At 34.8% G+C, this 27761-nt stretch overlaps 1 long non-coding RNA gene across 1 annotated transcript; it reads right to left on the bottom strand.

Moving 5' to 3' along the window:
* Positions 1-715: 715 nt before the first annotated feature.
* Positions 716-27474, bottom strand: LOC138698287 (uncharacterized). The gene is made up of 3 exons (XR_011331819.1): positions 27325-27474; positions 9434-9778; positions 716-1233 (listed from the first exon to the last, which is right to left on the bottom strand). It is a non-coding gene; the product is annotated as an uncharacterized lncRNA (long non-coding RNA).
* Between the last annotated feature and the right edge of the window lie 287 nt (positions 27475-27761).

Here is a 27761-nt window from a genome sequence, read left to right as displayed (position 1 = left end):
CGTTCTATTGTACGTGTGAATTGGGCGCAGTGAACCATTTGCACGACCTCCGCGTTCACCTGACTTGACACCTTGCAATCTTTCCCCCTGGAATGCCATGAAGGAAAGAGTTTACGACACGCCAGTTGAAAATGAACAAATCTTAATACAACGTATAATGGCTGCAGCAGAAATCATAGAAATTAACTCTTGGACCTTCCAAAGAGCATACCAATCTTTGTTGCGCCGCTGTGTTACTTATCACAATGTCAACGCTGCTTTGTTTGAACATTAATTGTTGAGACATGTTGTGTATTAATACTGTAAAGCATTTAATGAAAATAAATGTAAGGTCTTATGATTTCATTAAAAAAAATTCAATTTGAAACTTGACGCATGTAGAGCCATAATAAAGCTTCTACTGCCCCCCGTTCATATCCTCAAAACACTTCATTTTAAACACACTTTTCACACTTAAATTTTCTGCATAGATTTTTTCCGCACCCTGTATAGCTTTAATATCATCCAGTAGCGTGTTTCAGATCTATTACATATCGGCTTCAACTTGAGTAATTGCTCTTGACAAATAATGTAACTGCTCTCTCTTTTCCAAGCCTTTCCCGATATTGAAGCCGATAAATAGTTCCTAAACGTTTAATAATACTTGGTATGTGACAGGAAACCGAGGTTTGACGTTATGTTGCCAATACATATAATATTAATTAATACAAAATAATTACTTTTGCATATGTTTTATTATACAGCAATTGTTGAACAACATTACACAGTTTATTATGGTTTTGTTTCACTTTTGAAGATCTCCATTTTGAATTTCAAGTTATTCTTCATGTTCACAAAGTTTTTCACCACATCAAAGTCTAACTTCACGCACTTTCCTGTTTGCCTAATATTTTCCATATTGTCTTCCGTGCTTCGGGTTACATGGCATATCGATATACTCCCTGCGTCATTCTTATTATCGAAAGTCACTTTATATCGAAATTTTGAAGCATTTTCCTTCGGACCCACATATTGCAACACACCAAAGAGAATATTATTTTTCACTGAGAAATAGCGGAAAAAAATTTCTCCGTATGCAAAGATTATGTAACAGTATCTTCGAGAAGGTTTAATGTCCACAAGACCAGTCATGAAGCTTCCTTTATACTCATGCGTCCATTCTTTGTGCTCGTCTGTCAGATGTTTCTTAAGATTCTGGAGATTTCCTTTCCAATTACACTTCACTGCAGGAACCTTCCAGACATAAAATAATTATTTAATTATTACCAGACATTAATGACGAAAAGCTAACAGAAAGAAAGTCATGAAGCTGATACAGTTATAAATAATATGAAGTAGTTTTAATAATTGACTGAAAAGCAATACGAAGTTCTTCAGCTTAAGGCAATGCATCTATGAAATTTTAAAATCTACAATTTTCATCTCATCAACTTGAAATTTTGACCATACCAGCATATTATTATAGTGATATTACACACCAAATGTTGTAAAACTATGTAAAATAGTTTTTGAGGTATTAATTTCTATATTTAAGATTTTATTGTTCCTTATATATTATTAAAATGCTCCTTGTACCAAATAGATTATCTTATAATACTTAAAAATTTATTTCGGACTTCAAAAGACTACTATAAACAGCAGTTTAATTTAAATTAGTTTTGTAGAAAAAATATTTGCTATAGTTGTTATTTAATTTTTAATAAATACAGTTTTAGAAGAAGTACAAGAGGAGGCAGGAAGAGCCAGAGGTAACACTAAAGTAATTGAAACAATAGAATAAATATAGGAAAACACAAGAAAATTAGGACACAACAATAGATTAGATGAAGGAACAAAATAAGTAGGAATGACGGAAAAAAGTAAGAGGCGACAACAATAACAGATGACGAAATAAAAGAAGCAGAAGAGATATCCGGAAAAGTAAGAGGTGACAATAAAATATATGAAGCGATAGAAGCAGTGCAAGAGGTGACAACAAAAGTCAAGAGGTAACAGTAAGAGTAGAAGAAGGGATAGAATATATTATATAAGAAATGGCAGGAAAAGTAGGAGGCGAAAGTACCAATATAGATGAAACAACAAAACAAGTAAGAGTGTCAGGAAAAGTAAAAAAAATACATTTGAAAGTAAATTATGGAATAAAAATGTGAAAAAGTTGGCAGAAAGAGTGAGAGGAAAATAAAATTACATAAAGCTATAGAAGGATAATAATTGAAAGTACTGGGGTATGTAGTAGCTAAAAGTGAAAGTAGCCACGATCGTAGCCCAGTCGGCTAAGACGTTTGCCTGCCGATCCGGAGTTACGCCCGGGTGGGGGTCCGATTTCCTCTTCGGCTGATTACCTGGTTTGGTTTTTCCGAGGTTTTCCCCAAGCGTACGGCGAATATCAGGTAATGAATAGCGAAATCTCGGTCTTATCTGTCCAAATACCATCTCGCTATCACCAATCCCATCGTTAAATAATCTTAAAGTTGAATACAGGGTCGTTAAATGACCAATTAAAAGAACAGTGAAGGTAGATAAAGGAAAAGAAGAAGTAAAATTGGTAGCGAGAAAAGCGATAGGTAACAGTATAATTAATTGAATCAACAGATGAAGTACGAAAAGTGGCAGGAAAATTAACAAGTAGAAGCGAAATATATGAATGAAATATAATTAGTAGAAATAATAGTATCAGGAAAATTGAAACAAGATTATAAATGTAGATCAAGTAACACAAGAAATAGTGGGAAAGGCATAATGTAACAGTAAGAGTAGATTAAGGAATAGAAGATGTGGAGAATTTGGCAGGTAAAATTAAAGTAACAATAAAAATAGTTTAAGCAACGAAGGAAGTGGAAATGGTAGAAGTAGGAGGCAACATTGATAGTAGATAAAACAAGAAACGAATTAGAAGTGGCTGCATAGAAAGCAGCAAGCAACAGTAATAGTAGATGAAGAAAGAGAAGAAATACAGAAAGTAGCATGAAAGGTAGGGGATAAAAGTGTAATTAGTTGAAGCGACAGAAGAAGTACAAAGGGTAGCAGGAAAAGCAAGAGAAGTAACAGAGAAAGTAGCATTAAAAGTAGGGGATAAAAGTGAAACTAGTTGAAGCAACAGAAGAAGTAGAAAAGGTAGCAGGAAAAGCAAGAGAAGAAACAGAGAAAGTAGCATGAAAAGTAGGGAATAAAAGTGAAACTAGTTGAAGCAACAGAAGAAGCAGAAAAGGTAGCAGGAAAAGCAAGATAAGAAACAGAGAAAGTAGCATGATAAAAGTGAAACTAGTTGAAGCAACAGAAGAAGTAGAAAAGGTAGCAGGAAGAGCAAGAGAATAAACAGAGAAAGTAACATGATAAGTAGGGGATAAAAGTGAAACTAGTTGAAGCAACATAAGAAGTAGAAAAGGTAGCAGGAAAAGCAAGAGAAGAAACAGAGAAAGTAGCATGAAAAGTAAGGGATAAAAGTGAAACTAGTTGAAGCAACAGAAGAAGTAGAAAAGGTAGCAGGAAAAGCAGGAGAAGAAACAGAGAAAGTAGCATGAAAAGTAGGGAATAAAAGTGAAACTAGTTGAAGCAACAGAAGAAGCAGAAAAGGTAGCAGGAAAAGCAAGATAAGAAACAGAGAAAGTATCATGAAAAGTAGGGGATAAAAGTGAAACTAGTTGAAGCAACAGAAGAAGTAGAAAAGGTAGCAGGAAGACCAAGAGAATAAACAGAGAAAGTATCATGAAAAGTAGGGGATAAATGTGAAACTAGTTGAAGCAACATAAGAAGTAGAAAAGATAGCAGAAAAAGCAAGAGAAGAAACATAGAAAGTAGCATGAAAAGTAATGGATAAAATTGAAACTAGTTGAAGCAACAGTAGAAGTAGAAAAGGTAGCAGGAAAAGCAATATAAGATACAGAGAAAGTAGTATGAAAAGTAAGGGATAAAAGTGAATCTAATTGAAGCAACAGAAGAAGTAGAAAAGGTAGCAGGAAAAGCAAGAGATGAAATAGAGAAAGTAGCATTAAAAATTGAGGATAAAAGTGAAACTAGTTGAAGCGACAGAAGAAGTAGAAAAGGTAGCAGAAAAAGCAAGAGAAGAAACAGAGAAAGTAGCATGAAAAGTAGGGGATAAAAGTGAAACTAGTTGAAGCAACAGAAGAAGATGAAAAGGTAGCAGGAAAAGCAAGAGAAGAAACAGAGAAAGTAGGATGAAAAGTAGGGGATAAAAATGAAACTAGTTGAAGCAACAGAAGAAGATGAAAATTAGCAGGAGAAGCAAGAGAAGAAACAGAGAAAGTAGCATGAAAAGTAGGGGATAAAAATGAAACTAGTTGAAGCAACAGAAGAAGTAGAAAAGGTAGCAGGAAAAGCAAGAGAAGAAACAGAGAAAGTAGCATGAAAAGTAGGGAATAAAAGTGAAACTAGTTGAAGCAACAGAAGAAGATGAAAAGGTAGCAGGAAAAGCAAGGGAAGGAACAGAGAAAGTAGCATGAAAAGTAGGTGATAAAAATGAAACTAGTTGAAGCAACAGAAGAAGATGAAAATTAGCAGGAAAAGCAAGAGAAGAAACAGAGAAAGTAGCATGAAAAGTAGGGGATAAAAATGAAACTAGTTGAAGCAACAGAAGAAGTAGAAAAGGTAGCAGGAAAAGCAAGAGAAGAAACAGAGAAAGTAGCATGAAAAGTAGGGGATAAAAGTGAAACTAGTCGAAGCAACAGAAGAATTAGAAAAGGTAGCAGGAAAAGGTAGCAGGAAAAGTACGAAGCATTATAAGAAAATCATATAAAGATTGACTGATGTTAACAAAGGTAAAGTCAATTATTGGAAGAGAAAGTAGAACTCGTTTTTCTGACCAGTGCAACAGAAATTTACTTCTAACACTTCTAGATAGTGTAACAACCTTTCTTATTCTTTTGTAACATACAGCTCTGTTCTCTGTTCTACTGTTTTCTTTCTTTTATATCTCTGAACAGGAGCTCTACTTATTCGAGAGATACACTTATTACTTTTTTTTTCTATTATTATTATTAAGTTTTATTAGTTATATATTATTGTAAATTTACTTCAATTATATTGGGTGAACAGAATAGAGTAGAACAGCGGACTTCATGTTACCCACCTCCGCGCGCATAACAAGCCGACCGACCGGCTAAGAGCCGTGAAACCTGTTTTGCTCTATACTGTTCACCCAGTATATATCAGTTATTTATTTATGTATTAGCTTATTGGAAAAAGGAAATGTAAATACTGGTATTTTGCTGACATGTCTTGTAACAATATTTGTAATTAGCCGTACTCTTTTATTATTGACCTTTCACTAATTTATTAAACTTATTTTTAATTGGCTATTTTACGACGATTTTTCAACTGCTATGGTTATATAGCGCCTAAATGAGATGGAGGTGGTGATGTCAGTGAAATGAGTTCAGGGTCGAAGGCATTTGTTCTTATTGGGTTGAGGGGAAAATCCAGGAAAAAACCTCAACCAGGTAACATGTCCCAACCAGATTTGAACCCGGGTCCTCTCATTACACGGTCAGGAAGGATGACCACAGCGGAGAACTAACATATAAACTTTAATTGTGTTAAACGAATAAATGAATGAGTAATAAATGTAGATATAGAAATGCAAGAAATAAGAGTGGTAGACGAAAAAGTACAAGGCAACAACAGAAGTAGATTAAGAAACAAAAGTAAAAGTAGTAGCAGAGATAGTTTGAAACAACGATAAAAATATATGAAAAAGAGAAGTACAAGAGATAGTAGGGAAACTATAATTATGGTAAGAATAAATGTGAATGAAATAATGACGCAAAGTAGAAGTAATCAAAGAAGGAGGCAATATTGAAAGGAGATAAAGCAAGAAAAAAATTGAACTGGTAGCAAAAATAGCAGAAGTAATAGAAAAATGTAGATGAAGCAGAAGAATACTTAGGAGCGGCAGCACAAAATTTGTTATAAAGATTGCTTGACAAAGGCGGCCATTTTTGTGTGTAGTTGTTAAGAAACATAACGGAGATACCACTCTAAAAATAGCTTTGTACAACTGCTTAGTAAGTCCATAACATAGATGTTTAGGAATAAAGTATTGAAACTAAATAATTTGATATGGACTTCACTGAAATAGGCCTATTATGTGACAAAAAAAGTCAAATACCATATTATATATTATTATTTTGAAATGACAAATATAGGCATAACAAATTATTTTCTTTACAACAAATCTCTTAGGATTGCATACAAAGAGTGCTAAATAAGTATTTACCACTACAAACTGCAACATGTGCACACATTACAAAAGTTTGATCCATGGGAGAGGCGAGTTTACTGCCATTTAATCATGCGGTGTTTGCGTAATGACCAATCTTTCCTTCACCATGTTTTATGCAGTGACGAATGTGGATTATTTCTGGATGACATGCCTTTACACAAAATGCACGAAAATCCAAGATGAATGCGTGAATCCCATATTGTCAGTAATCAAAAAATAATGTTATATTGTCTAACACTAGGCAAACTGATTGTGGGACCATACTTTTTTTAATGGAAATATGAACTAATACTGAACATAATTGTAATGGACTTTCTATATTATTTATTACTAGCTAGGTTGACAGATGGGTAAACAGGATGTCCCACTTATCTTGTGCACCTATTATAATTTTTTGTTTGGATAGGTATTGGAATTTTTGTTTTTGAGTTATGTTAGAACGAGGGGATATCATGAGTGTAGAGATTTGGTGCATGTAACTACATTATGGTACAAGATACACGTGACGTATTAATTTTTCAAATAGCACTACATACTTTAATCATGTTACATTGATTACACACTTTAAGACGAGTTCAAAAATGTATCATAATATCACCTTCTCAATCAATAATAACAAAATGCCAAATGAATGCCTTCAGAATGCGCATTAAGTTACACAAAACGAAAGACGACTGACGTCCGTACACGTCGGGTATTGTGTGTTTGCTGCTTTAACATGTAAACAAACCACAACAACTGTCAACGCCACAATCCACATACAGTGACCTGCACGTTCTCCGGACCCGTCTCCACTCGACTTCTTCCTGTGAGGAACTGTAAAGGACAGTGTGTACCAAAACATTCTGACAACACCACACGACATGCAGCAACGCATTCGACAGGTTTGTGTGTCCATTCAGCCAGCAACATGCTCGGCAGTCATGCGGTCTTTCGGGGAACGCCATCGAATGTGCATTAATGTGAATGGTCACCATTTTGAACATCTTCTGTGACTCTCAAAGCATAACATTACCACATTGGAAATACGTTTTTGTTTCGTTTTGTTGCTGTTATTGATTAGAGAGGTGACATTACGATACATTTTTGAACTCGTCTTAATGTGTGTAATCAATGTGACATTATTAAAGTATGTAGTGCTATTTGAAGAATTGATGACGTCACGTGTTTCTTGTACCATAATGTAGTGACATGCACCAAATCCCCACACTCATGTTTGCCCCTCGTTCTAACATAACGCCCAAAAACAAAAATTCCAATGCCTATCCCAAAAAAAAAGTTATAATAGGTGCACAAGATAAATGGGACACTCAAATTTACACATACTAATGTATTACACTAACAAAATTTTCCCTTAAATCTAGTGCACGGGTCTTCTGATCGTACGTATTTTACAAAACAGATATTATCCTACTTATTAGATTGCGCCTCCTGCAATAAAATCCAACCAATCTCTCAATAAATAAACGGATAAGAAAGTGATTTCTGCTATATAGGGCTACAGCACATAACGCTATGTTCGGTGTGCACTGGATTGGACAAGGTGGACCTCAAGTGACCTCTATGGTCGCCAAACCTCACGTCTCTAAATTTTTTAAATAAGGATATGCGGATAAATTCGTTGCTCTGAAAGATTAGGCTTCCATAGATGAATCGAAACAAAGGATCACTCATGTTACCCAACACATTCCACAAGCAACACTTTTGAGAAATGTGTCGAGATAGACACTGTCTTCAAGTAAATGAACACACTTTGAACATTTTGTTGTAGTTTCCTGTACAGTTGCATTGACAATAATAATCTTTTCATGCAAACCTAATATTCATGATTACTTAAGGATAACGCAATGTAGTAATGTAGTACTGTAGGACATTCCATAGTAGAATGTGATTACTAAGAGATCTGTTCCGAAGGAAATAATTTAGCATTACTAGTCATTTAAAATTATTATTTTACCTATTTTCGGCGAGTGACTTTTGTGTCACTAGATACAACGCATCTCGTTCACGATGTTCATTTGTAACTTTCGACGATGTCACGTAAAGGCAGAAGAAATAGGCGGGTTTTTGGTCTTGTGCGGAAACTACTCACTCCACTCTTTCTCTAGCGGTTTATGACCTGAACAAAGAGACCTTCCTGCCGCTGCGTTCGAATGTCAGTTGTTGACAAGTGCTCGTCTGTGATATTACTATGATATTATAAAACATAAACAGTATTTTTAAATACTAATCATCCAAGTAATCTCTTTCATGTCACAGTCGAGCCTTGACATCAGAATTCATACTAAAGGCGTTATTTATCAGGTTTACTGTTTCTTGAAAGAATTTAAAGATTGTAAGGACATTAAAAGTGTTCTATCATCAACGCAGACATCCACTGCCAAGGCGTGTGGTGTTTCTCCACGATCGGTTAAGAGAACCTGTGCAGAACGATTTTTTAGTCCTACTTATTGTGTTATTTGTTTTGTTAAGCTAAGTCATTCTTAAGTGTGCTTCTAATACATAAGTTCATGTTACAATAAAGTATATTTTCTACACACAGTAAAAATACATTAATTTTTTGTACTTTAATTTTTAATTTCCTCATGATTCACAAAGTTGGTAACTGTATAAACATTTTTTAGTAGTTACTATTTCAATACAATATTCTGAAAACCCATAAAAACAAACTACTAATTGTGTGTAATGCTAAATATTTTATTTCGCGTATTAGGTTTACATTACATGATGATAATTATTATATTTGTGAAATGGCTAACTTGCGAAATATTATAAATGATAATATCATCTAAAGTCTGATTAGTGTTATATGTTACTATTCAGTGATGTATGCAATGGAGGGGGAAAGAGAATTGGCCACCATAACCCATTATCTCCTGGCTTAGTTACCTCATTATTGTTGTCACTTATGAGTTTCAGACCTGTGTTCGGACAGTTGACTAAGCCAAACAACAATATTCAGTAAATTAGGTATTTGTAATTACTAGAAATCACGTTATTATTTTATTTGTTCTTTTAAGTTTTCCTATAGTGCAAAACGCGGAGTAAGTTATTTGGGACAGGACCATGCACCAAGCAGGTTGTGAGGAGTATAGCAGTCGGGGTAGTTAATGAGGGGTTCGCCATACCGCCTACTTCTTCTGCCCCTAGTATAGCCTATACCTATATATTTTTTTTAGTTTCGTAAAATATTACCATGCTTAAGGGACAAATGTGTTGGTTGAAGGGACAGTTATCCTCGTGTCCTTTCCTGTAGTCTAAAGTGATCTTCTTTGTACATCCTGCCCTCCAGTATGAGCATGGATATTCGATTTGTCTCGCCATCTTCTCCAGAGCCACATTTCGAATGTTTACAAACGGTTGCCTGCAAGTTGGACATTGTTTCAGTTTCGGCCTACAGTTGGGGCAGATGTTGTGGCCATTTTGGCAGAACACGATGGGAGGCAGCATGTACTCCATGCAGACAGGGCATTCAAGCTCATTTAGAAGGCCTTCGTTCAAGTCAGTGGCAATTGAAAACATTTCTGGTGGGAGTGACACCTGAAAAGACGGATTTACATATAGTGAGGAAAGTAATTATTTATATAAATTATTACCTAGGATGTAACATAAGGTATCAAGGAAAGAAATATACATCAAATAATATAAAGAAATATATGTCGTTGGCTTACTTTTAAAACTCCGTAATAGCATTTAAGGAAATTGAACAAGGGAACAAAGTGTCCACACCTGTGGAGTAACGGTCAGCGCGTCTGGCTGCGAAACCAGGTGGCCCGGGTTCGAATCCCGGTAGGGGCAAGTTACCTGGTTGAGGTTTTTTCCGGGGTTTTCCCTCAACCTAATACGAGCAAATGCTGGGTAACTTTCGGTGCTGGACCCCGGACTCATTTCACCGGCATTATCACCTTCATATCATTCAGACGCTAAATAACCTGGATGTTGATACAGCGTCGTAAAATAACCCAATAAAATAAAATAAAAAAAACAAAGTAACTTACTCTTTCTATACTCCAGCCAACTCAACAACAGTTATGCGTTTGTTATTATAAAATACAAAAAACATTTGCAGAATTAAGTGATGTTTTAGGAGATTTTTTGTAAAAACGAATACAGTTTTCGACATTCGGAAAAAATTGGACTAACGGGGTTTTAGAAGTAAGCCGACGATATATAATTATGTGGCACAATTTAGAAACAGTCAGCAAAGAAATGCAAAGATGTAAACTATAATATATTTAATACATTTTTAGATTTCAGGTTTTAGATTTAATCTCCATCCATAATAATAAAAAAGCAACGTAAACAAAACTAGTAACTATTGTTCCGCGATATTCTGTTCTAATTGGTAGACTGCTGCAGTGGTACTATTTGCGGTACAGTCAGTTACAACGCCAATTTAATTATTACTTTGTATTGGACGGTGTGCATTCCGCTTCAGTTTGAAAAATATTATAGTACATTAAATTATAGGAAATTCAATTTGATATTTAATACCGTAACAAGAAGTGTTTTATTCCTATAAGAACATCTTCGCCTCACGCACTCCTGCAACCACACATCATTGTCTGTTGTTTAATTCTTGTACTATAGTCCCGTCGCTCTAATTTCCGGCAGCCAATCGCGTTGCAGGTCGGCTACATTTAAACGTGTGCGTCTTGTGATTCGCTGAGGAAGACGTTATTCATTTCTTAAGGCTCAATAACTACTTAATATAATCGCCAGTCATTTTGGCTCTTTCGTTGGCGTTCGCAGAAAGCACATGAGGACGTTATTTGCCGCTCAATTATTTGCTGAATTACAGTGCGTTTGATTTATTATCATATGAGCCACGACATGACAATGTTTAACGGTGTGGCAAATAGATTCCTCGTATGGTAACTCGGCAACGAAAGAACAAAAATGGCGAACGATACTACCTACCTAGGCTTTATAGAGCCTTCACTTCCTAAGACGTAAGCAAAGAGGAGGAGTCACGCCGGGAATAATAGCGTCGCGACTTTAATATCAATATATAATGAAAGCTTGTCACAAAATGCAAAACTTACCGATGTTCTAGTTGCCGCTACTTTCACGAAGAAGGTTTACTCCCAAATCAGAATCACTATTGGAATCACTGGAAGAAGAGTCGTTTCCGATGTTAAAAATTCAACTGTCCACCACATGGTCCACTTTTCCATCGAGTTCTCACATCCGCTACCCTTCAGAAATCACATGTCTGATATCATGTTGCCACACCTCGGCCGTGATCTCTTGTAAGGCAGCGTGGACAAGCTTCCGCACCTCGCGTAATTTGAACGTCCAACGACTCTCTTTTCTCCACTTCTTAACGGTTTACTTTTAGAATGTTTGACAATATCAATCGGTACTGTCACTGTCACTGCGACTGGATCAATCATAATCACACAGAATTCTAGGCAAGTGATGTAACTCGTGGTAGAGCTGAGACGAGATGTTATGGCATCAACCTGCGCGAAGTTTTAAATTGCCGGCCATGAGGGTAGAGGAGTGGGGGTTGTTTGGGTTACGGTTCTCAAGCTCAGAGCGGCAGGCACATCCGTTTCTTCTCTTTCTAAAAACATTCGTCTTACCTTAGTATCACCACTTTCCTACTCAAGAGTCCGAAGGTACCTAATGAAATTACGCCCGCTATTCCATCTTTATTTTCTTATTCTCTGTCCGAATCAGACTACTGATCTGTGCTGGGATCACATGACCCTAAGTTTATGGATATTTTCTCCAAAATACTGTCCATCACGTGCTCAATTTCAGTTTGTTCTCTACTTTCTTCACATAATCATACACTGATATCCATTCTTGGAAGAAGCGATTCCAGAGTCGGCCTCTGCTTATGCGTAGCGTAGAAATTATAGATGAGTCTTCTTAGGACTTTCTCATCAAAACTGTCTACAGCTGCAACAATCTTCTTCTTCGGCTGTGATTTTTCCGGACTGGAGAAAGAATCTGCTGTTCCTGCCTCAATATTTTTCCATTCTTTCCTGATTCTTGCCAAGGTTCGTATTGAAATACCATTGGCAGCCAGTACTTTTGCACACACGCTTTTCAATGGAATTGGTATTCCATTTACATCCTTTCCTGACATGAATTTCCATACATTGTATGCTATTTCATGTCCTTGACTATAAACTACTCTATGATTTCACACCTTAGACAATGCCATAATGAAGACGCTCAGAAGGACAATGTTTTCAGTATTAGCAATAGCGGTAGTAGCAGAACGATCTCAACACTCGGAATGCTAGTAACCAACTAACCCAACATCCCCACAGTTGAGTATGAGGGAGGGTCCAAGCAAACGAACTAAAATGCGTCCCTCGCGCTGGTGCCATAACTTCTCGTCCGGGCTCTACTACTGCAAACTGTCGTGCCAACTGAATATCCGTTATAAATGCGGGAAGATGCAATACTCAGAATTCATATTATTGGTTACGATTATATCAGTGAATCAACCGTTATGTAAGATATTTATTTTCGTGTCACATACATTTTAAATGTATATTATGAGAACAGAGACGAAGGACGCTAAACACAAGGGAACTATTTTCTTCGATAATATTGTAGGTGATGCTGTCGGGCACCAATCATAGTACTTCTAACCATATGCTTCTATTTACGTTGCTTTTGTCTTATGATGGACGGAGATTAGATTTATTGAAATTTAAATAATACACATATAAATATATAATGAAAAATAAAATACATAGCACAAAAACAGAATACTAACAAAAATGAAACAAAAAGAAAATACACATTCCTTTCCGATAACGTTCGAAATCATACTTAAGTTATATCGGAATTTCTTACAATATACATAATTATTACAATAATTTTTAAATTAATAAAATTGTAACTGGGTCACACCCAAAAAAGCTGGTTATTTAGGTGTGAAACATGCGTATTATAATCAAAATAAACAAAATTCAATTGCATCGCTTAAAATGAGGCTTCTTAAACTCGTCAAGGGATGTTCAGGAATTGGAAGAATGCGAGATAAAGACATGGAAATTTAGCTGAATATAAAACCTCTTAAGACATATAAAAAGTTGCCAATTTCAAGTAAAATAATAGGAAACGTTTGTAAATAATGGAGCCTAGTAATAAAGCTATGGTACTTAGCCCTACGGTTAAAAACAGGTAAAATAAAGAATGAGAATTAGTCGAAATTAAGTTACGAACAAATGATTCTTTGAAATATTGTTTGTGTTAGTGATTATTTCAATCTATTGGGTTGATGTAAAAATTTGTAACGTTTTTTTTCGCTGTGACAAATGTTTTTATTTAAGACTAGCCGTACGCGTGCGCTCCGCTGCACCCGTTTGAAATAATATAAAGTAATTACATAATTAAAATAGGACATTTGATCCAGGGAACATTCGTGTTTGATAGAAGGATAAATCGTTTAATATGTTACTTAATTTAAATTGCATCCAAATAATTAAAATGCGATCATTTTGGTCCAGAGACACTCATTTGGTGCAATGACAATTCCTTTAACATGTTTCTTAATTTTTATTACATGCAACCATAGTTTAATGAAGATTGACATCATTTAGAGTTAATGTGTATATTTTATTTTACTTGTTATAGGTTTCCATTGAATTATGGTAATAACTTAATTTTAACCCTTGTTTTCTACATATTCAGTAAATGGCGCTTGGCCCACTATGGTACTGAATCCTTCAAATAACTTAAATTATATTATATGATATTACATATTACATTATATTATATTATATTATATTATATTATATTATATTATATTATATTATATTATATTATATCAGAAGTTACTGTAATAACATTATGGCATTATGTCCATCTAGAGAAACTACTCTTTCCAATGGTGAAATAATATTTAATTATACAAATCGGTTAATTTAGCTTCCGATATTACTTCATACAAACACATAACATTCTCTGTAGGGTATCTTTCATAGCTTTCGATTGTTGCTGTCCAAGGCCCCTTATAGACGAAGTCGTTTGTTTTTTAATTCATTAAACGGCCTTAGATGGCAGTTATTTTAATTTTAAAACTCATTTATCTCATTAAATATCAGTCCTACCAAATTTTTCAAGGAATAAAACTTATCGCAAATTATTTTTAAAGAAACTTTTGTTATGTAACATTTTTCACAAAAATCAATAATAAGCGAGATATTTCGATTTAATTCAGGCCCCCTTATAACCCCCCCTTTAAATAATGTATTTTGAATGCCATATAGCCTAAAATCTAAGTTACAACGAACTTAATTTATATTCCAATTTTCATCGAAATCCGTTCAGCCATTATCGCGTGAAAAGGTAACAAACAGACAGACAGACAGACAGACATACAAACAAAAATTTGAAAAAAGCGATTTTCGGTTTCAGGGTGGTTAATTATATATGTTAGGACCAATTATTTTTGGAAAATCGAAAACTACCAGAAAAATTTCGGCTACAGATTTATTATTAGTGTACATGAATTAAGAAATTAATACCTACATTATCTATGACTCACTGGCAACGCTATGTTAATTTTTCGTCTTTACGTCTGAAGAAATCTGCTAGTTTGGAGTCTGTCATCAAGCCAAGTTTGTAAAACATCGTTATCAAAGGCGTTATCTTGAAGACAGTTGGATGGGGAACGGAAAGGTGGAAATCTGAGGGCACAAGATCCGGAGAATATATTATAATCACCGCCTAACCAAGATTCTGGATAGCTGTTTTCGTCATGTTAGCGGAATGTGGGCGTGCATTATTGTGTTACAGCAGCACTTGATGCTGTCTTCCAGGTCTTTTTTTTTTTTTAATTGCGACATACATGGAAAGTAATTCGTTCTTTATCGCACCAGACGCATAACATCATCTTCTGTACGGGATGTTCTGTGTGAAACGACATAACCATTTTCTTGCATTCCTTTCTCGGGTGGCATTCTCCTCGTGCTCGGCACAAATGTTTCTTGCCGTCTTCGCTGATTTTCTTCTTCTGTTACACTCAAACAGAGTAATATGTCGGAAGTGTTAATTTTTGTTCACTTGACACTTCATCTTCTTTATCCCACAAATAGCAGAAACTTTCTTCAAATCCGAAAAATTCAAGAAGTATTTAAAACCACAACATTGCAAATAACAAATATGATGAAGACAAACAATCTCCTAACAATGCGGTACAGTGCTGATAAAACAAAAACCTTACAACCTTAAACATCATTAATACATTTACTCATTTTATTTTATCTGCTTTTTATCATATTTCACGATAATTAGATGACTATAATGAGAGAACTTGAGCTAGTTATTATCATAATTTCCCTTTGGTGCGTGTACCTAATAAAAATGTGTTTATTGTATGCTATGTACTTTACTATTTTGTTTTTATTACAATTATTATTAATATTGTGGAGGCTCTTCAAATAAGAGTCTCCTACTTTTAACATATAACAGCTGTCGTGTTTATGAAGCTATAGAGTCATATTTTTCCCATGGTTATAGTTGTTGGCAAATAATCATGGAACATTACACCATTCCACAACGCGTAGAAATCATTAAAATGTATTATTTAAAAAAAAGTTATTTATTCGCCAAAACCAATAAATTATTGCAAATGTTTATTACTTCATGAAGAGACAGGCGAGGAAAGGTATGAATTGTGTAGAATTGTCTTCATTAATAACAAACATTCATGAAGTACAATAATGAGTTGTGGAATCGAAAGAAGAGTTATGCTGAAATAAGAGATGAGATGAATAGTCTAATACAATTTTATAAAGTAGCCTTTGTTTTAAATTTAAGGGCTGCATGTCTGCTGGTTGAAAAGGTAAATCAGTATATTTGATCATTACTACCTTCCATTTTACATCCCTTAATGTTCGTATTTCGTAAAACTCCGTCTTATCTTTTGACTAATGATTAACAGAATCTTACATACAGGATTTAAGGTGATTAGTCAGTCAGTCAGTCAGTCAGTTAGTTTGTTGATTATAGAATAGTTTTATATATACAGTATGTTATATATAGATTGTTTTTATACTTTATTGTAAAGAGGAAAAGATTATACAGCGGCAACTGGAATTATCTCGAAAACTGTGTGCCGGGAACTGGTCCCTTCTCCATAGGCTACTGCAGTTCTATAAAATTGGTTATATGTGCATTGTTTTTGGAGGTGACTGTCCATCCGAGTCCACTAGGACAATCAGGAATGTATGTTTACTCTTATGTCTCACCCATTCCAGCTGCAGTTTGCTTGCAACAAAGATAACAACTGACTTTGCAGCCATGAGTAACTCGCTCTGGAGTTCTGATTAACAAAATCTATCTGCCAAAATCGATGCCGTCCACTATACTGTACCATAGACCATTCGTTACCGCGTGAAACTAAATGCCATAGCTTACAGCAAGAACCTTATGTTGGGGGTAAGTGGACTGGCTAGCTGCAAGTGGAAGAGTAGCAAGGGAGGGAACTTCCCAGTCCAATTTCTTCTTTCTCTGACGCGTAGGTAGGTTTCACGAGATAACGAATGGCCTAATTATACATTTTATATCACAATATTACACAACTGATAATCTTTAGAAGCAACAAAAACATGGTCGAGAATGAGAGGCTCTGATTAGCCGATTGTAACCATAGAGTCGAACTGCAATGGAGTAAGTGCCCAAACGGTGATATTACTACTAAAGTTGAGGGGCCTAAATTGCAGTTTAAATCCAACCGAGCAGTTCATCATATTCCCTGCTAAATTCTGCACTGAGACATATCTTAACTCAATTTTTCATAATTTTGGAAAAAAAAAGTGCAATTTGAGTCTAGGAAACTCAATTGCAATGAAGCCTATATGTCCTGTATTACCACAGGTATATATTTCGAGAACGTGTAAGGTATCATACGAAAACGTCCCGAGAATTCCTGTATATTGGCACTTATTGTGTTGCTATACCATTAAGAGCTACAGGCATGAAGTATTTTGAAATCGGAGGAAACATTTTCGGACTCGAATTTTATATGAACCGTCATTATTACTTTTTTCTACTGTACTCCAACCAGGAGAAAGTCTCAGGGGAATGAGACGCAGCGGGGTAATGCTGCGAATGAATGTTGATGTCATAAGATGTCGTAAGGTTACAATGTGGGTACATGCATCTCCAGTGGCTAACTCTCAAAGCACAAACGATAAAACTGATCCACACATATTTATACTACCCTAGTTACAAAATTGGATCACTGTTAATCTCCTGGTCTTTTAATTCCTCCATACAGGAAATAGCATATGCAGGAGAGCGCATGTTCTTTAAACTGACGTTATGAGAGTAATATTATCTATCTACGTCGCCTCAATAGATGACGCAATAGTAAGCACATTCCTTTCACCGTTAATCTCCTGGTTGGAGAACAGAAGATCTATTCTGTTGTGAAACCTGTACCAGATAATAAAATAATTTGGAAATATGAAGTGGTTTTCGTTTTAGCGGTATAATATACTGAAGATGAGAACAAAGACCCTATATTATCGAATATAAATTAATCATTTTAAGTGCCTTTATCTCAGAAAGTATCATACAGGGTGCGAACAAAATACGTACAAAAGATTTTAGAGTACGAAGAGTGTACAAAATTAAGTATCTGATGAGACGTTTTTGTTTACATTCTTCTCTCGCAAAAAACTGAATGTAGGATTTGAGTCACACTCATCACCACCTCGGAACAATGACCTCAAGGTGTACTGCTACTCTTTGTAGCGTTGCAACATGTTACATTTCGTATTATCAAAACTTTTGGACGTATCAAAAAACTTATTTGACAAAACTTGTTCGCTTTGACTTGATTTATTACCTCTGTGAATTAATGCAACAGTTTCCCTTCCACTATATATATATATATATATATATATATATATATATATATATATATACATAACAAAAAAACCTCAACCAGGTAACGTATTCAAACCCGGGCCACCTGGTTTCGCGGTCAGACGCGCTAACTGTGTGGATCGGCTGTGTCTTAGAAGTTAGTAATGTTACTGATATGGGGCCATGAAATTTGGTTCAAGGGTATTTTTTCTGTGAACTACAAAGAAGGAACAAAATGCCAGACGAACATGTTTATATGTCCCACGTCAACGATTCATCATTTTAAAGAAATGCACATGGTATCATTACAACTTGAATTAACATAAGACGTGTTACAAGTCTTGTATTTATAGAATTCATTATGTGGATATTAAACGATGTAAGATAGTTATTAACAATGAGATAATTGAACAAAATATCCAGTTTTAATTATCTGGGTTTTAATATTTCATATTTTGCTGAAGACGGTTTAAACATAAAATTGAATACATAGACAAATGACTGTAGTAATGATAAGAACATTACAAGACAAGACACTGTAAACAAAGGCGTTGCAAATGACAACATACGGATGAGAGAATTGAAGTTTGAATAGGACAGATAAAAGAAAAATAGAATCCACTGACATGAAGTTCTTGAGCTCGGCAGCTGAATTTAACTTCTTGGTTCAAACGAGAAGCATAAACATCCGCAAGGAAAAAATATAGCTATACAGTTTAAACACAAAAAAAAAAAAATGTAGAACAAAAATCACTTCGTATCAACATTTTAAGAATTAACGAAGAATGCCAATCTAAATATTATTAAACTATAGATCCACAGGATACAGAAGTATTTGCAGACCGAAACAAATTAAGGACACTTTAACATGAGAATGGAAGAGGCCATTGGGCCTAATTCTCGGAAAGGAAGAAAAAGAATTTGGATTTGAAATTTTACTATGGTAAATATAAAACGATAATCTGAAAAATAAACTAGAATAGTATTGAAAAATAAAAGCTGTTAGATACGAAAAGGAAATTATTTTTGTCAAATTTCTACCTATTTATGTATCTGAAAACAGAGCTTCCTTTAGTCTTCTTTGACTAATTTTCACATATGCCAAACATCCAAAATTTCAGCTCCCTGCCTTAAGTAGTTATAATCAGAGCTAGGAAGTTGGTACCGAAACTAATAAGTTGTAGCAAGGACTATATTTTATTATTTTTTTATTAGGTTATTTTACGACGCTGTATCAACATCTCAGGTTATTTAGCGTCTGAATGAAATGAAGATGATACTGCCGGTGAAATGAGTCCGGGATCCAGCACCGAAAGTTACCCAGCATTTGCTCGTATTGGGTTGAGGGAAAACCCCGGAAAAAACCTCAACCAGGTAACTGGCCCCGACCGGGATTCGAACCCGGGCCACCTGGTTTCGCGGCCAGACGCGCTGATCGTTACTCAGCAAGGACTATATGTTTACCGAATGAGCAGTAGTAACGCAGTTCCTAACATCAAAAAACCAGTACAACAATCAGTCTGGTGGTAACGAAACTTTTCTTTAAGCCAATGATCCAAGGCCATAGAACAAGAAATAATGTAAAAAAAAAACTAATTGAAGGGTTCAGAACATAGTGGGCCAAGCGCCATTTACTAAAACCGTAGAAAACAAGGGTTAAAATGAAGTTATTACCATAATTCAATGGAAACATATAGCAAGTAACATAAAGTACTCGTATACACAATTAAACTAAATGATATGTCAATCTTCATTAAACTATGGTATTCACTTAAGGGGAGAGGATGGTATTTTTTGGTGAAAAATGAGTAAATTAAAAAAAAAACATTCTTTAAAATACTCTGTGATATGTGTGGAATGCATAGCATAACATTTAGTGGGTATTTGTGCCCTTATCGGATGTTGAGTCGCCATTTTTAAATTTCCTGCGTTGTGGATTTTTAAATCACTCGCCCACTTTTATTGTTGTTTCCGCTAAATTAAATTTTGAAAAAAAAAAAAACATTTTTTCTTAAAAATACCCTTTGATATGTGTGGAATGCATTGCATAACATTTTGTGGATATTTGTGCCCTTATCGGATATTGAGACGTCATTTTTAAACTTCCTGCGCTATGGATTTTTAAATCACTCGCCCGCTTTTATCGGTTTCCAGTAACTTCATTTTTTTGCTACATTGCAAGACAAAAATGGATATAGTTTCTGAACTATTAAAGATACATGCATGAAATTTAGAACACACATTCTTTAGACTATTAGGAAACGTTTCTCTGTAACAGAAGTTTGTTAATTAATTTCATTTTAAAAATACGTCCGTTTGTTTGCAAGAAAGGAAATCAGAAAATTGTTATTAAATTTTAATTCTTTATTTTACAAACGTAGGGACTGATATTAAAATTCTGTTACAGACAGTTTGTAGAACATGCTTTTGCAAATACATTCCAAAAAACTGTTTGAATCTATCTTTAAAAACGGCTTAGATATATCGGTTTTAGTACAATCCTGCATTGGGTATATTCTTTTCAAATTTGGGCCCCCAAATAATTTTTTTTTTTATATTTTTATTTGGTTGAGTTGCCACAGCTATGAGCTCTCTACATACAAAAAATAATATTTTACACCAAATAGGAAAAAACTTAAAAAAATACCATCCTATCCCCTTAACTTTAACTGTTGCTTTCTCCGTTTTTAATAAATGGAGCTTGGCCCGCTATAGCTCTGAAAGCTTCAATTGTCAAATAGAACGTTCCTAATTTTCAGTCTAAAATAATTTACACATACGCATAAAAGTAACAAATCAAGTATAATAATGATATGTCTCTAGACTTGTTAGAACACTTAATAATGTACTTTTTCAGTTTATCAAACGAAATACTACTATTTGCTTTAATGACTATTAGGACTGCGGATTAATACTTGAACTGTATTATTTTTACATATCTCACGGTTTCAGTCATTGCCACATTTCTAGACTGCAGCAGAATGAGTGTTATACGCAAGTTAATTGTTTGAACAGATATTACTACATACCAACATTATACAATATAACGAAAAATAATTATGTATACTTGACGTATGGTTTGGAGACGGTTTCTCTTCACTGCTGCATTTCCCATGTTATGAGAGGTATTCCGAATGTTTTTATAGCACAGTGTTCCTGAATAGGACTTGAATTTGTTTCATAGAATAAACTTTCACACTACATCATCCCCAGTAAAATGTTTTCACATTTATTTCTATGGTTACCAGCAAATTGTTGAAGTATTGCTTTTAACTTCTTGTGATTGGAAGATTTAACATCTGTCTGATTGAGAACCGCACAACTCCACTACGAACGTTAGCACATAATGAAACTGCTTCTCTACTGTAAATATCATTGTAATGCAATGACTAAAGTCATCCACCCATAGTTTCGAATGTATTGTGAGTTGTTCACACGAAGAGAGTACAGAAGTTCTATGCTGGCGCAATAAATCTAGATAAATAGTAGTGGATTTATTCAGAAATTATACATACAAATGCATTACATTATCAAAATTTGTCCTTAAATCCAGAGCGCGAGTCTCTTGACCTACGTGCTTTGCATAATCGGTCCTACTTCGTAGGTTTCTCCTTCCTCAACAATGATAAAAATTCAACCACTCTCCATAAATCACACAGATTAATAAGCCAGTACGTCGGCCTCGGTAGCGTAGTCGGTATAGCGCTGGCCTTCTATGCTCGAAGTGGGGGGTTCGATCTCGGCCCAGATCGATTGCATTTAAGTGTGTTTAAATGCGACAGGCTCATGTCCATTAGATATACTGGCATGTAAAAGAAGTCTTGCAGGACAAAATTCCGGCACACCGGCGACGCTGATATTACCTCTGCAGTTGCGAGCGTCGTTAAATAAACCATTATTTAATTTTTAATAAGCAAGTAGCCACCGGCATAGCTCAGTCAGATAAGACGCATGCCTGCTGTTCCGGAGTTGCGCTCGGGCACGGATCCGATTCCCGTTTGGGCTGATTACCTGGTTGGGTTTTTTTCCTAGGTTTTCCCAACCGTAAGGCAAATGTCAGGTAATTTATGGCGAACCCTCGGTCTCATCTCGCCAAATACCATCTCGCTATCACCAATTTCGTCGACGCTAAATAACCTCTTAGTTGATACAGCGTCGTTAAATAACCAAGTAAAAAAAATAAGCAAGTGATACATACAAAACACATCATATAATATATCCTAACTTAAATTAATAAAAAATATAAACATGTATAATTGAATAGTAGTTAGCATTATTTCTTCGTCAGTTCGTATTATAAACTTCAACAGCTGATGCTCTAAGCCAGGCATGTCAAAACCCTGCACATTGTGCAGTCGCGCACATTGTGCAACTGTCTCTGTGCGATGTGCACTCTCTATTCCCCTACCTGGAGGGAGTGAATCGCCTTGGAGGGGAACGCGACAGGGCTATACAATACCTGCAGCAGCTTTTGTTTCAGTAACACAGTTTCAGTACGAGTGCCGATTTGGCTGCGTCTGTGAACGAGTTATGATAAATAAAGTGAGGAGTTCACAGATAACGGAGAAGAGAAATTACGAATCATATAACATAACTGTTATGTTCTCCTCAGCCAACAATAATAATTATTTTAAAATGAAAGGCTTTCATCAGCCTATGTCGAGGTAATCGTGTTGTGAGGTGACAATTTAGATCAGATTAATAAAGTTCTCAAAATATGATATTGCCACGCTTATTTCTTAATCAGTACTCTCACGGCAAAACGTACTTGACAATGGCGTTGTTTTGGAGACTGTACTAACACAGCCATCAAAGGTTAGACGACTTACGACTTTCATTTCATAAACTGGTAAGTGATTAGAATATAGTGAGGAATACATGTGAGGCTCTTGAGGTTGTAAGGAGAGAAGAAAAGAACTATTTGCAAGGCGGAAAATTTTTCTGGAAAAATATATAATGGCAAATTTTCCATCTCACGTCACAATATTAATTCAAAATATTTATATTAAGAAATCTTTAAATCTGACATAAAGAGAATATCGTCGCTTCACAGCTTGTGAATTATACTTTTAATTTCTTTGAGTAACGCTCCCAACTTTTCTATACTTGCTCTCAACGTTTTCAAATAAACTATATGTGAATTTAAATTCTAAGCTTAATTTATATTTATTAATATTAATATTAATTTATATTGACATACAGCAAAGAAATGATTTCAGTGTAGAAACTTCACAATGTGCTACTGCATGTAATTAATTGGGAGTATAAAATTTTCTTCAACATTTGTGCACCAATGGTCACAGTAAACAATAATGCTTGACGAACAATGAAAGAGTAGGGTGTATTACTTTAAAATAATTAGTACCTACTACATAAAATGAAATACTTGTTCGTTTCTTGTTGTTTCGAAATTACTGCAATTTTTTTCTTCAAATACTGTATAAAAATCATATTAATAAATTATGCTTTACAAACCACTACTTCGTGAAGTATAACTGAGTAAGCCTAAAGTTTCTCGTATTACAATTGTCAAATATAGACACTGATAATAACTGTGTTTTTTTCGTTCTGCTAACTATGTTTATAATGTCCAAATGTCTATTTAATCCAACCCTAGAAGCGCAGAACAGATTATTGTACACCCCTCCAGCTATGAACGGGTAAGAGCAAGGCTTAATTGATGCAAACTGCACAGACCGGTTATCCGCGCACATAACTGCACATCTAGGGTGGTATTCATAAACATTTCGCAGCACGCCCTACGAGCGTACTAAGCTAGCCCCGGCTATCCACTGGTTACTAGTACAGAATTCAAGTCATATCCTATCGCTAACACTGGTTTATGAATACGATAAACGCTGATAATCCACCGAAAGCCCGCGCTAAAAATGTCTATGAATACGGCCCTTAGAGTCTGATTTCTGACATGCCTGCTCTAAGCTATCTCTGTTCGAATTACTTATTTCCTCTGTGATCAAAACATGCAAGCGAACCCCTATTCCGACCTAGCTTCGAGGGTGGTAGATATTTTCTCCGGAGATGTTCTGTTTTCTTCACATTGAATTAAATGTGTTCCACACATAAAGGTCTCCTTCTTCATTTATAATGCTATATCCCTTCCATGCTCTCAAACTTAGCCACGCCAAACCCGCTCTACTATCTTTGCTACAAGAATTTATGTACTCACCCCTTCCCGAGTTAACATGGGATCTGATTGTAAAGGAAGTGAAGATTTTTCTGAACATTGCAGCTCAATCTCTTGCCTCTCGATAGCAATTCACCTCATTTTCACATTACGTCACATATTTCTTTTATTATTTTCCTTTTTCCCACACCAAACTCATTCCTATATGATACAAGTAATAAATCTCTATGCTTGGCCGCACTCAGCCTGAAAACAATGTTTTTGTACGAAATTCCTAAGTTTAGTTATAACATTCTATAATCCTAACAAAAAAATGTTGATATTTAGAGATACGTATTGAATGTTTAGAGCCAGAGTAATGTCATTTAAATTTATTTTCAAAGAGGCAAAGAGATAAAGTAGGATATAAACTATATTCATAGCCATGATTTTCTTCGAAAGCATATAAACCTACTAAGTACGATATTATTATTTTTATTATTATTATTATTATTAGGTATTATTATTATTATTATTATTATTATTATTATTATTATTATTATTATTATTATTATTATTATTATTATTATTATTATTAGAGGGCGGATGTTGATGGCCTAAAAATCTAGTAAAAATGATCAATAAAATGCCCTAAAAGTAATGAAAAAATGACTTAAACGAAAATGGCATTCAAATATTATTCACCGTACTCGCATCACAACATCTTAAAAATTAGTCACCTTGTTTCAATGACTGCCCTGCAAATGTCGGAGAGAGGAGGCAACTTCCTGGAATTTCACTAAGATAAAAGACAAAAGCATGCAACAAAATGAAAGTTTTAAGGGAAAACTATAGATTTTAATGAGGGTTTACAATGTATTTCAATCGGGGTGGTCCATGTCAGTGCCTTCATTGTCCATCTCCTCCTCCTTCCGCTCTTCACTTTTGTTACCAGACATTTCAGATGGGCAGTGTAAATGACAAAACAGTTTGTGGGCGCATGGTGCATTCTTGCAATCTTTGTGTTAAAAATACTGTCTACTGTAGTACATTCCTTCCGAACCTTATTGGGGACACAACGTCTTACTATTTATTATCCAGGAAACGGTGAAAGTTTCCCCATTTCCAAACATAAATTCTAAAGACACCCTCGTACCAACAAAAGAACAGTAGCAGTCAAAGCCCTCACTTAAACTGAACTGTTGTCAAGCATTTTATATAGCTTCTGTTGTGTGAGGTGAAGCCTTCAGTGAAATTAGGGATAGACTTTATAGAGTTTGTTGCAAATTATAGAACTCAAACTTCACTGTTATTCACTTATTCAATAGGTAATTATTAGTAGGGCCTACTACTGATCTGTTTCATTAGAAAACGATTTAACAGGCTTATACGTAAAGAAGGAAGTAAAATACATTGAAAATAATCTAAAATTAAAAAAAAAAAATAAATGACCAGGAATGCCGAAAAAAATATAAAATGACCTATTAGTTCAAAAAGTCAGAAAATGCAAAAAAAAAAACGCAATACAAGAAATTAATTTGTTATATTGATATTAACATAGAAAGGATTTCTATATTGATAGCCATCGTCGTAATGTTGAAATAAGAAGATTTGTCATCAACATCCGCCCAATAATAATAATAATAATAATAATAATAATAATAATAATAATAATAATAATAATAATAATAATATTTATTATTATTTACTTTCATGTAGAAGGCCCTATAAGAAAACAGCAGGAATAACAGGCTGTTGCTTCCCAAAAGGGACACTTACCACTAAGAAAAGTTAAGGGGTAATATATTGTTACCTAAAATATTATATTATTGTCTCAGTTATGCTGGGTTTGAAGATATAAACTGCCAAACTTATACAAGTACCGGTAGTGTATATCACAGGTTACTGAACAAGAAAGTCGAGTGACAGAAGCAGACTTTCGGGTGGTGGAAATTAATATCCACAAAATTTATCAAACAAAATAAAATAAGACGTGAAGGATAACAGGACGAATCAAACATAAAAGATGATGTTTCTTGTTTTACTATACTGCCATGATTGTAGGACCTGAATGCAGCTCCAAAGAGTTTTCGGAGATGATGTTAAGTTACAGCACAAGCTAAAATTCCATAAATTGGATGCTTCTGTGTACAATAACCATGAAAGTCTAAAACATCATGAAGTCTTCTAATGTTTTTTGGCGTAGAATTACGTCATTCTCGTCACTAGGTATGGAGGGATAACTTGGAAATTGACCTTCAAACAAAAATGTAACTTTCTTTCGCATGAAGAAATTTAACCTTCAGATAACCTTGAAGTATGACCCCACTAAATTGGAGTGACTCTTATCTAGGTGCAGCCATTATCTCAGGATGATGTTGGTGTTTCCAACTACTGAAGGATTTTTTATGTACAACTACGTCTAAGGTAACTTTAAAATTCTTCTTTTTGTATTCCCCTTACTCTACTTACCTCCTTCTTTTTCTCCTCCTAGTATTCTACTTATGTAGTCGCAGTGTAGTTTACTTTAAAATTCACAGCATAGTGAAGCTACGCACCTGTCGACTTTTTCTTAGTTATAGTATTTTCCGACAGAGGATAACTTTTATAACTTATTTTGTAAATGTCAAAAATAGTTTCGGGTTGAGGAACTCATCTGAGTAAGACTATGGGATACGAACCAATAGTCGTTAGGACAGATATGACAGTATTAAATAGCTAGTCACTATGCAGAGGTGAGTAACGCAAAGTTTCAACTTTAACAGTAATACTTACCGTAATTTCTGTTTGCTATCGTTCAACGTTTGTTGCTGTTGCACATAGATAGAAATTTACACTCGATGACCTGATCACTGGACAAAACATATCCTACAAGTATGATATTTCGTTACATTAAATAAAATTACGAGATAGAAGAAATACTTATTAAACCTTTTTGTTCTATTGAATTCATTTGATTTCTGTCACTTGTAAAAATTCGATAACTCACTCATTTTATATCCTGTTGCATCTCAACTTTGAAGTCGAATAATATTATTTGACGTTAATAATACCTACAAAAGTATGTAAAATATTTGAATAACAAATAAAGAATAACATACGTGGAAAAACATACCTACGTCGGTGTTTCCTGAAGAGAAGCTTGCGATTCACTAGTTGATTAAAAACGGGCGTTCTCACGTTTTCATTTCATGATAAGAGAGTTATCTACCGATAAAGAAGCATTGCAAAATGACGCAAATATTCCGTCGATCACATTAGAAGTGTTTAAATTCCACTTGTTCATATCACAATCTGCCCACACGGCACCAGGAATTGCACTTCCATGTATCCAACAAATTTCTTCCTATTTAGGAACTCACGTTGACATAATCACTATCTATGACGTATTTAAGTGAATCAGTTAAAAATCAAGCCCTATAATATATGGAGAAAAGTCTTACTTGGAATATATATACAAATTACGCATACATTCAAGAAAATATTTTCACTGATCCATATATGCCAACTAAATCGACTCATATGTCTTACAGTTACACTAAAAATATACTA

Source organism: Periplaneta americana, chromosome 4 (assembly GCF_040183065.1).
Source record: "Periplaneta americana isolate PAMFEO1 chromosome 4, P.americana_PAMFEO1_priV1, whole genome shotgun sequence".
NCBI classification, from domain to species: Eukaryota; Metazoa; Arthropoda; class Insecta; order Blattodea; family Blattidae; genus Periplaneta; species Periplaneta americana.
Note: the sequence above shows the minus strand (reverse complement) of the source record. Positions and strands in the feature narration are given on the sequence as shown.